The sequence below is a fragment of the Amblyraja radiata genome, chromosome 1 (genome assembly GCF_010909765.2).
Source record: "Amblyraja radiata isolate CabotCenter1 chromosome 1, sAmbRad1.1.pri, whole genome shotgun sequence".
In the NCBI taxonomy this organism is placed as follows: Eukaryota; Metazoa; Chordata; class Chondrichthyes; order Rajiformes; family Rajidae; genus Amblyraja; species Amblyraja radiata.
The window spans coordinates 174,255,251-174,268,404 of record NC_045956.1 but is presented as its reverse complement, the minus strand read 5'-3'; positions in this window follow the sequence as shown (position 1 = coordinate 174,268,404).

Genomic DNA, 13,154 nt, shown 5'->3' with positions numbered 1-13,154 from the left:
CCCCTTCACCTTAAATCTCTGGTTCTTGATGTTGGAATCTCGAGCAAAGCACAAATGGCTGGAGTAACTCAGATTGTCAGGCAGCCTCAGTGGAAGGAAAGGATAGGCAACGTTTTGGGATCATTCTTCAGTCATTATAGTAGGGGGAAGAAAGCTGGAAAAGAGAGGTGGGGGCAGGACAGCGAATGATAGGAGTCAGATGGGGTAGCACAGTGGTGCAGTGTTTGAGTTGCAGTCTCACAGCGCCAGAGACCTCGGTTCAATCCTGACCCCAGGTGCTGTCTGCACAGAGTTTGTACGTTTTCACCGTGACCTGGGTGAGTTTTTACCAGGAGCTCTGATTTCCACCCACACTCCAAAAGACATCCAGGTTTGTAGGTTAATTGGCTTGGTATAATTGTACATTGTCCCTAGTGTGTAGGATAGTGCCAGCGTGCGGGGATCGCTGGTCGGTGCGGACTCGGTGGGCCGAAGGGCCTGTTTTCGTGCTGCATCTCTAAACTAAACAAAAACTAAAACCAAGATGAGGGAGGTTTGGAACTGGCAAAACGGCTGTAGTAGGTGACAAAGGCTAGAGGTGAGAAGGAGATAAAAGGTTTAAGAAGGAACTGCAGATGCTGAAGGTATTGAAGGTAAACAAAAATGCTGGAGAAACTCAGCGGGTGAGGCAGCATCTATGGAGCGAAGGAAATAGGCAAAGTTTCGACCCGAAATGTTGCCTATTTCCTTCGTTCCATAGATGCTGCCTCATCCGCTGAGTTTCTCCAGCATTTTTGTCTACCCAGGAGATAAAAGGGTGTTTGAAAAGGAGCAAAAGCAGCGGGTGAGATATCAGGGGAAGGGGACAGGAGTGGGTGGGAAAGAGGAGTGAGACAATGGGAGGAATGGATACACACTGGGGGGGGAGGGGGGTTGGGGGAAAAATATTGCCTAATTTGCAGTTAGAAACAAAGTTCTGGAGTAACGCAGGTCAGACAACATCTGTGGTGAAAAAGGATAGGTGACGTTTCGGGTCGGGACCCTTCGTCAGACTGATGTTTTGGGACATGACCTTCTTCAGACATGCTGATTTGCAGTGGTTGGGGCTCATTATTTCCCATGTTACAGCCAGTGAAGCAGCTTTGAATCATACTGGAGATGGCATCCTCGCTTCTGCTCTGCGGAATTTGGCTTTCACTGACATTTTGCCAGATTTCACTCCCAACGTGTCGGAAATCATGCAGAAATGAGATGGATAGATGCCGGTGTCACTCCAGTTCAGTTCATTTTATTGTCATGTGTACAGTGAAAAACTTTTGTTGCTATAGACAATAGACAATAGGTGCAGGAGTAGGATGATCATCCACATTCAGTAACCCGTTTCTGCCTTCTCCACATATCCCTTGACTCCGCTATCTGTAAGAGCTCTATCTAACTCTCTCTTGAAATTATCCAGAGAATTGGCCTCCACTGTCTTCTGAGGCAGAGAATTCCACAGATTCAACAGTCAGCTGCTAACCAGTCAGCATAAAGACAATACCTGTACATGATTACGATTCGCAGATACATGATCAGGTAATAATGTTTGGTACAAGGTAAAGCCAGTAAAGTCCGATCAAAGATGGTCCGAGTGTCCTGATGAGGCGGATACTAGTTCAGGACTGTTCTCTAGTTGCGGTAGGATGATTTGGATGCCTGATAATAGCAGGGAAGAAATTGCCCCTGAATGTACAGTTGTGCGTTTTCCCAATTCTACGTCTTTTGCCCGATGGGAGAGGGGAGAAGAGGGAGTGGCCAAGGTGCGACTTGTCCTTGATTATGCTGTTGGCCTTGCCGAGGCAGCGTAAGGTATCAATAGAGTCAATGGAAGGGAGGTTGGCTTGTGTGATGGTCTGGGCTGCGTCTACAATTCGTTGCAGTTTCTTGCGGTCTTGGATGGAGCTGTTCCCAAACCATGCTGTGATGCATCCCAATATAATGTGGCTATGGTGAATCTGAAAAGGTTGGGGATATTGTTGGGGTCATGCCAAACGTCCTAAGCCTTCTAAGGAAGGAGAGGCATTGGTGTGCTGTCTTGGTCTTTGCTTCAATATGGGTGATCCAGGAGAAGTTGTTGGTGATATTGACTCTTTGGAATTTGACGTTTTCAACCATCTCCACTTCATGCCATTCAATATGATCACGGCTGATCATCTAAAATCAGTACCCCGTTCCTGCTTTCTCCCCATAATCCCTTGATTCCTTTAGCCCTCAGAGCTAAATCTAACTTTCTTGATACACCTCTATACGATCACAACAGCCTCCTGCGTTCTGAGGAATAAAGTCTTGGCGTAACCAATTTCTCACTATAATTCATTAATGATCCTCCTACCTCAGCATCATTTTCCTGCACTAACCCTTCAACCATTTATATCTTTCATTTCCAGAGATATAAATATCTATCTTTTGAATGAACTTAATAACTAAGCCTTTACAGATATCGAAAGTAAAGAATGCTATTGTGGCGCCACCCGAAAGGTAAATCATGTCTGACGAATCTTATAGAATTTTTCGAGGATGTAACTAGTAGAGTGGATAAGGGAGAACCAGTGGATGTGTTATATCTGGACTTTCAGAAGGCTTTCGACAAGGTCCCACATAAGAGATTAGTATACAAACTTAAAGCACACGGTATTGGGGGTTCAGTATTGATGTGGATAGAGAACTGGCTGGCAGACAGGAAGCAAAGAGTAGGAGTAAACGGGTCCTTTTCAGAATGGCAGGCTGTGAGTGGTGGGGTACCGCAAGGCTCAGTGCTGGGACCCCAGCTGTTTACAATATTTGTGGCTAAAGAGCTGATGATACCCGGTACTATTTATTATTTAGTCGGCGCGTTGGAGCAGGAGACAATTGGTCGCCTGGTCCATTATCTACACGCGCCGCTGGATGAGAACAAATACGAGGGCCTCAAAGTGCTGCTCCTGCGGAACTTTGGGCTCAGCCGCCGGGAACACACTGTGCGAGTCATGCACATGGGCGGCCTCGTCGATCATGAGTGAGATGCTCACCGTTATGGATGATATATCTTCCTTCTCTTCTCTTCGAACACGCCTTCTTGGAGCAGATGCCGGATGACATCCTCCTGCTTCTCGTCGGTGAGGATTTCGCAGACCCCCTGCAGCTGGAAGAACGTGCGGCCAAGCTGTGTCAGTCCAAGCGGCAGAGCGGTGGCTCCATCGATCTGGTGTCGTCGGTGCCCTGGGGGGGCACAGAGACCATGCCCTACATCCACCAGAAGTTCGGCTGAGCCGCCTGTCCTAGGTGACCCTGGTAAGGGGAAGTGGTGTTACTACCATTAATCTCTTTTCCAATTCTAATGATTAGTCTCAGACATGAACATTAAGCTAGATTCCAGAGGTGCTGCCTGACCTATTTTTCAAGCATTTACTATGTATTTTTATTAGTAAACTAGACTAAGTGAGACCCGTTGGGTCCCATGTTCACACGGGAGGGCTGGTCCCCCAACGCAATATTCCACCTCTCCACCAATTCCAATATTGGTGGCTAGTGGGGGGGGCTTTCGGGAGCGCTGGTATGGGTGTTGTGGGCTGAAGGGACTGGTCTCCAGAGGGCTAATATGGACATTGTGGGCCAAATGGATTCTTAGGGTGGCTGCTCAGTCCCTCAAGCCTGATGTGCTGGCAGCTCACTCACGGCTGGTGGGCTGGCAGTTGACTCACGGCTATTCCTTGAAATTCCATTTCAAGCAGGGTGCAAGGCCACCAAATTCAAGTGCAGTTTTGTACCACTTCAAGCAGGGTGCTAGGCCACCAAATTCATTTGCAATTTCCTACCACTTCGAGCAGGGTTCAAGGCCACCAAGTTCAAGTGCAGCTTCCGACCATTTCAAGCAGGGTGCAAGGCCACCAAATTCAAGTGCAGTTTCATACCACTTCAAGCAGGGTGCCAGGCCACCAAAAATCAAGTGCAGTTTCATACCATTTCAAGCAGGGTGCAAAGCCACCACATTCAAATGCAGTTTCATACCATTTCATGCAGGGTGCAAGGCCACCACATTCAAATGTATTTTCATAAGCAGGTGAAACCACCATAAACCACACAAAACACCACACTCACAGTTCAGTAGACATTCAGTGTGACCAGTTGATTCACAGCTGAGACAGAGTCGTGACCTCTCCTACATCATGCAGAGACCGAGCCACACCCACACTTCCGGGTTATATAATCCCTCCCCCCTCCCACCGGAAAAGGTGTGGCCTTCATGGCGTAATTGACAGGAGAGAGATTCTCAACATAATAACACATTTATTTTTCATTGATGGGAAGAATCCTCTGCACCTGATGAGCGGAGGGGGACTGAGTAAGATGGCTAAAGATCACAGCCGTAGGTGGTAGTGTTTTATCTAAAAATCAATATACAGTGCAAACAGGAAGTTGTCAAGTTTAGACCACCAACCATTTGCAGTGCTTTTATTTCAACCCAAACCCTCAGCAACCATTTGCAGTGTTTTTACTTCAACTCAACCCCCACCAACCATTTGCAGTGCTTTTACGTCAACCCACCCACATTTTCATTTTCACACCACATTATGGGCACTCAAGGTCAATAAGACCACACACAGTTTAGTACACAAGTGTTCAGTGTTACTCACAGCTCAGACTGAGAGACATGACCCTTTCACTTCCCCCATCTTGCAGAGACTGACTAAGGCACAACAATTCCCGGTTCCCCCCTCCCACCAGCAGGGACAGCAGAGAGAATCTCAACATTTTTAAAAACATTAATAACTTTTAGTTTTCAACGATGGGAAAAATCCTCTTGTCCTGAGCAGCGGTGGAGGGGGGGGAAGGGGGGAAGAGGGGGTTAGGTTGGAAAGGGGGGAAGGGGGGTAAATGGGGGGGGGAAGAGGGGGGAGGGGACAGGGGGCAGGGGGGGGAGGGGACAGGGGGAAGGGGGGAGGGAAAGGGGGGGAGGGGGGTAAATGTGGGGGGGAGAGGGGGCAGGGGGCAGGGGGGGAGGGGAAAGGGGGAATGGGGGAGGGAAAGGGGGGAAATGGGGGCTGGAAAGGGGGGAATGGGGGGAGAATGGGGAAGGGGAAAGGGGGAAGGGGGGGTCAAAGGGGGGAGGGGGGAAAGGGGGGAGGGGTAAAAGGGGGGGAGGGGAAGGAGGGGAAGGGGGGAAATGTGGATAGGGAAAGGGGGAAAAGGGCGTGGAAATGTGGGGAGGGGGTGGCAGAGGGGAAGGGGGAAAGGGGGGAGGAAGTGTGGGGGAGAAAGTGGGGAGGAGTGGGGATGGGGGAAGGGGGATAGAAGGGAAGGGGTTGAAACGGGAGGGGGAGAAAGGAGGGAGGAAAGGGGAGGGGGCAAGGGAAGGGGGAGAAAGCGGAAGGGGGGAAAGGGGGAGAGAAAGGTAAGGGGGGGAGGGGGGGTAGGGGATAAAGGGGGATGGAGGAAAGGGGGGAATGGGGGAAGGGGGAGGGGGAAGGGGGAGGGGGAAGGAAATGGAGGAGGGGGAAAAGGGGGGGAGAAGAGGGGGGAAATGGGAAGGGGGAAAGGGGGGGAAGGGGGAGAAGGGGGGAAAGGGGAAGGGGAAAAGGGGGGAGGGGGGAGAGGGGGGGGGGGGGGGAAGGGGAAAAGGGGGGAGGGGGAAAAGGGGGGGGGGGGAGAAGGGGGGAAGGGGGAAAGGGGAAGGGAGAGGGGGGAAGGGGGAAGGGGAAAAGGGGAAGGGAAAGGGGGGAGGGGGAAAGGGGGAAGGGGAAATAAGGAGGGGAATGGGGGGGAGGAAAGGGGGGGGAGTGGGGGTAGGGGTGGGGGGTAGGGATGTGCAAGGGGGGAAGGGAGGGGAAGGGGGGGGTCTACCAGAGTTATTTTCTACCTTTTGTATATACCTCAAAGATGCTGTTTAATTGTGTCTTCCTAAACCATATATATGCTGCCTTTCCTTTTGAAAAAAACCTTGCAACTTCTCTCATCAACCAACATACTCTTACCTTTCCGATGTTGTCCCTCCTGCTTACTGGTACATGCTGGGCCTGAACACTCTTTACCTGAGGGTAGCACACTGATGTTACACACAGTGGGTCCATGACACACTGGTCAACCTGAGGAGCAACAGACTGGTTCCACCAAGATGCAGGACAGAACGCCACAGGAGATCCTTCTTCCCTGTGACTATCAAACTGTACAACTCCTCCCCCTTCTGTCGTGGGGTAGACTGACTCGCCTCCCCTCCCCAATCTTTGTACATCGCCAATCCTTTCCACTCCTCACTCTAATTTCATGTTTCATGTATTTTGTGTTTTATGACTGTTGGCTGATCATTTTCCTTCCTGGGATAAATAAAATTCTATCGTATCGTATTGTATCGTATGGTAATAGATGGAGGTACCCATTAATCATGGGGTTTTGTTTTAGAGATACAGCTTAGGTACAGGCGTTTCAGCCCATGCTGACCTCATAGCAAAAGCATCCACGTCGCGGGGCTGGAAACTGGAAGTATCCTGAGCTAATTCTGCTACCACCATCATCTATTGCGACAAGTGATGGCTTCCACTGATTGTTGCCGGAAGCTTGCACCCTTGTCAGGGAATCTTGGACACGAGGACATAAGTTCAAGATGAAGGGGAAAAGATTTAATAGGAATCTGAGGGCTAACCTTTTCACACAAAGGGTGGTGGGTGTATGGAACAAGCTGCCATAGGAGGTAATTGAGGCTGGGACTATTCCAACATTTAAGAAACAGTTAAACAGGGACATTGATAGGACAGGTTTAGGGGGATATGGACCAAGCGCAGGCAAGTGGGACTAGTGTAGCTGGGACATTGTTGGCCGGTCGGGGCAAGTTGGGCCGAAGGGCCAGTTTCCACACTGTATCACTCTATGACAGCTTTAGCTTCACCCCCAGGTTAGACTACACTATTAGATCTATCATCCGACATTTTTTTAAACAAAATGAACACGATAAGTGTCCTTATATCATCCCTGTTGATTAGCAAGCCAGTGCTTGATCTGCTGCCTGGCTTCACAGGTTCATTTTATTTGTGACTCATATTTTTAAAAGATGCCTCATAAAGTTTGTGCGGTAATTTATTTTTTGCTGACTCAGACTTCAGCAGAAATATTTCTCCTCTGCTCTGGGCTAACAATGAGCGTGGAATTAAATGCCTTATTTGTCAAACAGTGGAAGTCATAGAGTCATAGAGTGAAACAGTGTGGAACCAGGCCCTTCAGCCTAACTTGCCCCCACCAACCAACATGCCCCAACTACACTAGTCCCACCTGCCTGTGCTTGGTTCATATTGCTCCAAACCTGTCCTATCCATGTACCTGTCTACTTGTTTCTTACACATTGTGATTGTCCCTGCCTCAACTACCTCCTCTGGCAGCTCGTTCCATACACCCACCACCCTCTGCATGAAAAAGTTACCCCTCAGGTTCGTATTAAATCTTTCCCCCCTCACCTTAAACTTATGCCCGTTGGCTCTCGATTCCTCTACTCTGGGCAACAGACTCTGTGCCCTATCTATTCCTCTCAAGATTTTGTACACTAAGTATTAACCTCTTTGGAAATACAAGCATGTCCTATGTGTCAAGATTAATATTAATATCTGGAAACATCCGAACCGCAAAGACCTGCAAGAGGGCGGCACGGTGGTGCAGCGGTAAAATTGCTTCCTTTCAGCGCCAGAGGTACGGGTTCGATCCTGACTACGGGTGCCGTCTCCATGGATGTTGTACGCTCTCCCCGTGATTTGCATGGCTTTTCTCAGGATGCTCCAGTTTCCTCCCACACTCCAAAGACATACAGGTTTGTAGGTTCATTTGTTATGGTAAAGTTGTATCTTGTTCCTAGCTTGTAGTTAAAGTGCTAGTGTACGAATTGTGAATGCAACCCAGACCATCACACAAACCAACATACCTTCCATTGACTCCATTTATACCTCACGCTGCCTCGGCAAGGCCAGCAGCATAATCAGGGACATGTCGCACCCTGGCCACTCGCTCTTCTCCCCTCTCACATCAGGCAAAAGGGATAGAAGTATGAAAACGCACACCTTCAGATTCAGGGACAATTTCTCCCCAGCTGTTGTCAGGCAACTGAATCATCCTACCACAACCAGAGAGCAGTGTTGAACCATTATCTACCTCATTGGTGACCCTCAGACTATCGTTAATCGGAGTTTGCTGGCTTTCCCTTGCACTAAACGTTATTCCCTGATCTTGTATCCCAACAATGGCTCAATAGTAATCAAGTATTGTCTTTCTGCTGACTGGATAGCTCACAAAAAAGCTTTTCTGTGTACATCGGTACATGTGACAATAAACTAATGGCACAAGGTGATCGCTGATTGGCATGGACCCAATGAAGGATCTGTTTCCATGCTGTACCTCTAAAATCTAAAGTCTAAAGTCTACAGAAAGTGTCCACGGAGACCATATGCACGAGTCGTTGGGATTTGGCACCCAGTCCGTGCTCGGTCTTCTTGTATCATCATAGGCATCACCAATTGAGGTGTTTAAGAAAGAACTGCAGATGCTGGAAAAATTTAAGGTAGACACAAATGCTGGAGTAACTCAGCGGGTGAGGCAGCATCTTTGGAGCGAAGGATTAGGCAACGTTTCGGGTCGAGACCCTTCTTCAGTCTGAAGCAGGGTCTCGACCTGAAACGTCGCCAATTCCTTCATTCCATAGATGCTGCCTCACCCGCTGAGTTTCTCCAGCGTTTTTGTCTACCAGATGAGGTGATGAGTTTCTGCGTTCTGTGATCCTGTGATTCTATGATGTTAGTTTTGTGCCACCGCTTCGTCAGAATGAAAATAGATGCCTCGTAAAGTTCATGTCCAGAATACAGAAAATGTAGGAAGGAACTGCAGATGCTGGTTTACACTGAAGATAGACACAAAATGCTGGAGTAACTCAGCGGGTCAGGCAGCATCTCAGGAGAAAAGGAATAGGTGACGTTTCAGGTCGAGACCCTTTATTAGACTGAGAACATCCATTCGCACTAGTTCTGTGTTATCCCACTTTCCCACCAACTGCCTGCACACTAAGGACAATTTACAGAGACCAGTTAGTTAGTTAGTTTAGTTTAGTTTATTGTTACATCTTCCGAGGTACAGTAAAAAGCTTTTGCTGCGTGCTATCCAGTCAGCAGAAAGACAATACATGATTGGCATCGAGCAATTTTCAGTGTATAGACTCACGAGGGAATAACGTTTCGTGCAAAGTTGTGCAATTAACCTACAAAGCTATAAATCTTTCTCCATCTCTACCTTAATTCTTCGTGAATTGTGGTCACTGTTTTGCAAAGGGTTTTCCCACAGACTCTTCCATCACTTCCCCATCCTCATTCCCTAAAACAAGGTTGACCCCTAGTTTCCTCCCCAGCTGGTGTTGTTGGGAGAGAGAGAGGATGCAGAGGGAGGGATTGCTTTGGTGATAGTGGGTGAGGTTCTATATTTTAGTTTAAAGATGCAGCATTAAAACAAGCTGTTCGACCCATCAAGTCCATGCTGACCATCGATGAACCCATTCGCACTAGTTCTATGTTATCACACTTTTGCAATAGTGGGTGTCAACCCGAAACGTCACCTGGTCCTTCTCTCCAGAGATGCTGCCTGTCCATCTTCAGAATACTGACATACCAATCCATGCAGCCAGCTAGGTGGCACGGTGGCGCAGCGGTAGAGTTGCTGCCTTACAGCGCTTACAAGCACCAGAGATCCTGGTTCGATCCCGGCTACGGGTGCAGTCTGTGTGGAGTTTGTACATTCTCCCCGTGACCTACGTGGGTTTTCTCAGAGAACGAATTCCTTCCACATTCCAAAGACGCACAGGTTTGTAGGCTAATTGGCTTGGTATAAATGTAAAAACTGTCCCTTGGTGTAGGATAGTGTTAATATGCGGGGCTCATAAGGTCATTAGTGATAGGAGTAGAATTAGGCCATTCGGCCCATCAGGCTTATTCCGCCATTGAGTCATGGATGATCTATCACTCCCTCCTAGCCCCATTCTCCCCATAGCCCCTGACACCTGTACTAATCACTGGTTGCTGGTTGATGTGGACTCAGTCAGTCGAAGGGCCTGTTTCCACGCAGCATCACTAAACTAAAAATGATTAAACCACTTTGGTTTTCCACTCGAGTCTTCCTGAACCCTCCTGAGTCCTCGGCTTCACCTTCTAGTTGGCACTTTACTGACCTTCACAACCACATAGCTGTGGAGCAGCTGGCTGAGATTAGACCTTGCCTCCTATCTTTTAGAGGAAGCTGTTAATTTCGCACCCAGCACACGGCACTGGAGCACAGAAGTGGAAGTATTTCAGCGCTCCTGTCTACGAGTGCCATACCACGGAGATATTTTCCATAAAATCCTCCAATTAGCTGTTATTGGGCTCTAATCAGCCTTCCTGCTGATTTAGAAGCTTAAAGCTGCCTAAGAGAGGATAATCTTCTCTAATTAGAAGCTGTCAGAAATCAGATGCAGTCATTTTTTTGTAAGGTGCACAGCGTGTCGGAAAAGGACCTCAACTGCTTAGAGTGATGCAGTGTGGAAACAAGTCCCTTGGCTCACCTTGCCCACACCGGCCAACATGTCCCATCTACACTAGTCCTGCATTCCTGCGTTTGGTCCAAATCCCTCTAAACCTGTCCCATCCATGTTCCTGTCTAACTGCTACTTAAACGTGGGGATAGTCCCAGCCTCAACTACCTCCTCTGGCAGCTCGTTCCATATACCCACCACCCTTTATGTGAAAAAGTTACCCCTCAGATTCTTATTAAATCTTTTACCTTAAATCAGATTCCTATTAAATCTTACCTTAAATAGAATAGAATAGAATAGAATAGAATAGAATAGAATAGAATAGAATGCTATTTCTTGTCATTCAAACCTGGGTTTGAACGAAATTCCATTTCTACAGTTTTTTTTACATTACAAACATAATCCAAGACCCACACTAAACACAGTTTACATAAACATCCATCACAGTGAGTCTCCAACATCTCCTCACTGTGATGGAAGGCAAAGTCTTTATCTCTTCCCTTTGTTCCTTCTCCCGTGGTCCAGCAGTCCAACTGCAGTGTCGAGGCGAACTGGGGTTCCGATGTTAAAGCCCCCGGCGGGCGATGGTAAGTCCTGAGGCCGTTTAAGCCACGCCGGGCGATGTTAGGCCCCGGCTCCATGTCCTTAAACCTACCTCCTCTGGTCCTTGATTCACCTACTCTGGGCGGGAGACACGATGCATCCACCAGATTTATTCCTCTCATGATTTTATACACTTTATACACTTTGTCAGCCTGCTTCTGATTACATGTACAAGCAAAAAAAAAAGCATATTATGCATTTCTTTTGAGGAAAGAAATTGACTAACGAGGTACCAGATTGTCATGTAAAATCCATCTGGCTCTAATTAGGTATGTTACAAAACTTACCTTCAGTGGCGCCGCAGTTCTGTCACTGCCCGTGTGCGCTACTTCGGTGCTTTTGTGGGGGGGGCGGGTTTAAAATGTCGTTTTCTCCAGGCTGTTGAAATCGATGTTCGTCAGCCTGTTTAGTTGCTCAAGAAAAATCGCTCCGACATTCGTTCTCTGGAGTTATTTTTAAACTGCGCTGGATAATTTATTTGCTAGAGTAAATTAAAAATCATCTTCTAAAGCTGTGAACGCCGACAACAGGACGGATCTCACGTACGGGACAAAGCAAGGTACGCCGTATATTTTTACATAAAAAAGTGCTTCTTATGATGCCTTTAATCAAAATTTCACGTTGCGAAAAGGTGACTTGGGACCCATCCGAACCAGCAGTATTTTTCCTGCCGACATGGGGTTCAAATTCACCGCAACCGCAACGTTACATACCACAAAATCCCACTTGCAAGATGATTTAAATGGCCATTAATTTACGGGAATTAAACACTAAATTCCTTCCATTTGGCCTATAAATGAATGACAATGACATTTAAAAATCATGTTATATTGTGAATTCTTGTGTGAATGTTATTTGGACACTTAGGCTATTTAAAAATGTTGATCTTTTCTGAAAAAAATAGATAGGTTGGGACATTTTGTTTTATGGGAAAGATGTGGAAGAGAAATGGAGGACATTTAAAGGTGAAATTTTAAGAGTACAGAATCTTTATGTCCCTGTTCGGTTGAGAGGAAATAGTAAAAATTGGAAAGAGCCATGGTTTACAAGGGAAATTGGATACGGTTCGGAAAAAGAGAGAGATCTACAATAATTATAGGCAGCATGGAGTAAATGAGGTGCTTGAGGAGTATAACGAATGTAAAAAGAATCTTAAGAAAGAAATTAGAAAAGCTAAAAGAAGATATGAGGTTGCTTTGGCAAGTAAGGTGAAAGTAAATCCAAAGGGTTTCGACAGCTATATTAATAGCAAAAGGATAACGAGGGATAAAATTGGTTCATTAGAGAGTCAGAGTGGACAGCTATCTGCAGAGCCAAAAGAGATGGGGGAGATATTGAACAATTTCTTTTCTTCGGTATTCACCAAGGAGAAGGATATTGAATTATGTGAGGTAAGGGAAACAAGTAGAGTAGCTATGGAAACTATGAGATTCAAAGAAGAGGAAGTACTGACACTTTTGAAAAATATAAACGTGGATAAGTCTCCAGGTCCGGACAGGATATTACCTAGGACATTGAGGGAAGTTAATGTAGAAATAGCAGGAGCTATGACAGAAATATTTCAAATGGCATTAGAAATGGGGATAGTGCCGGAGGATTGGCGTACTGCGCATATTGTTCCATTGTTTAAAAAGGGTTCTAAGAGTAAACCTAGCAATTATAGACCTGTTAGTTTGACGTCAGTCGTGGGCAAATTAATGGAAAGGATACTTAGAGATAATATATATAAGCATCTGGATAAACAGGGTCTGCTTAGGAACAGTCAACATGAATTTGTGCCTGGAAGGTCATGTTTGACTAATCTTCTTGAATTTCTTTGAAGAGGTTACTTGGGAAATTGATGAGGGTAAAGCAGTGGATGTGTATATATGGACTTCAGTAAGGCCTTTGACAAGGTTCCTCATGGAAGGTTCGTTGAGAAGGTTCAATTGTTGGGTATTAATGGTGGAGTAGCAAGATGGATTCAACAGTGGCTGAATGGGAGATGCCAGAGAGTAATGGTGGATGGTTGTTTGTCAGGTTGGAGGCC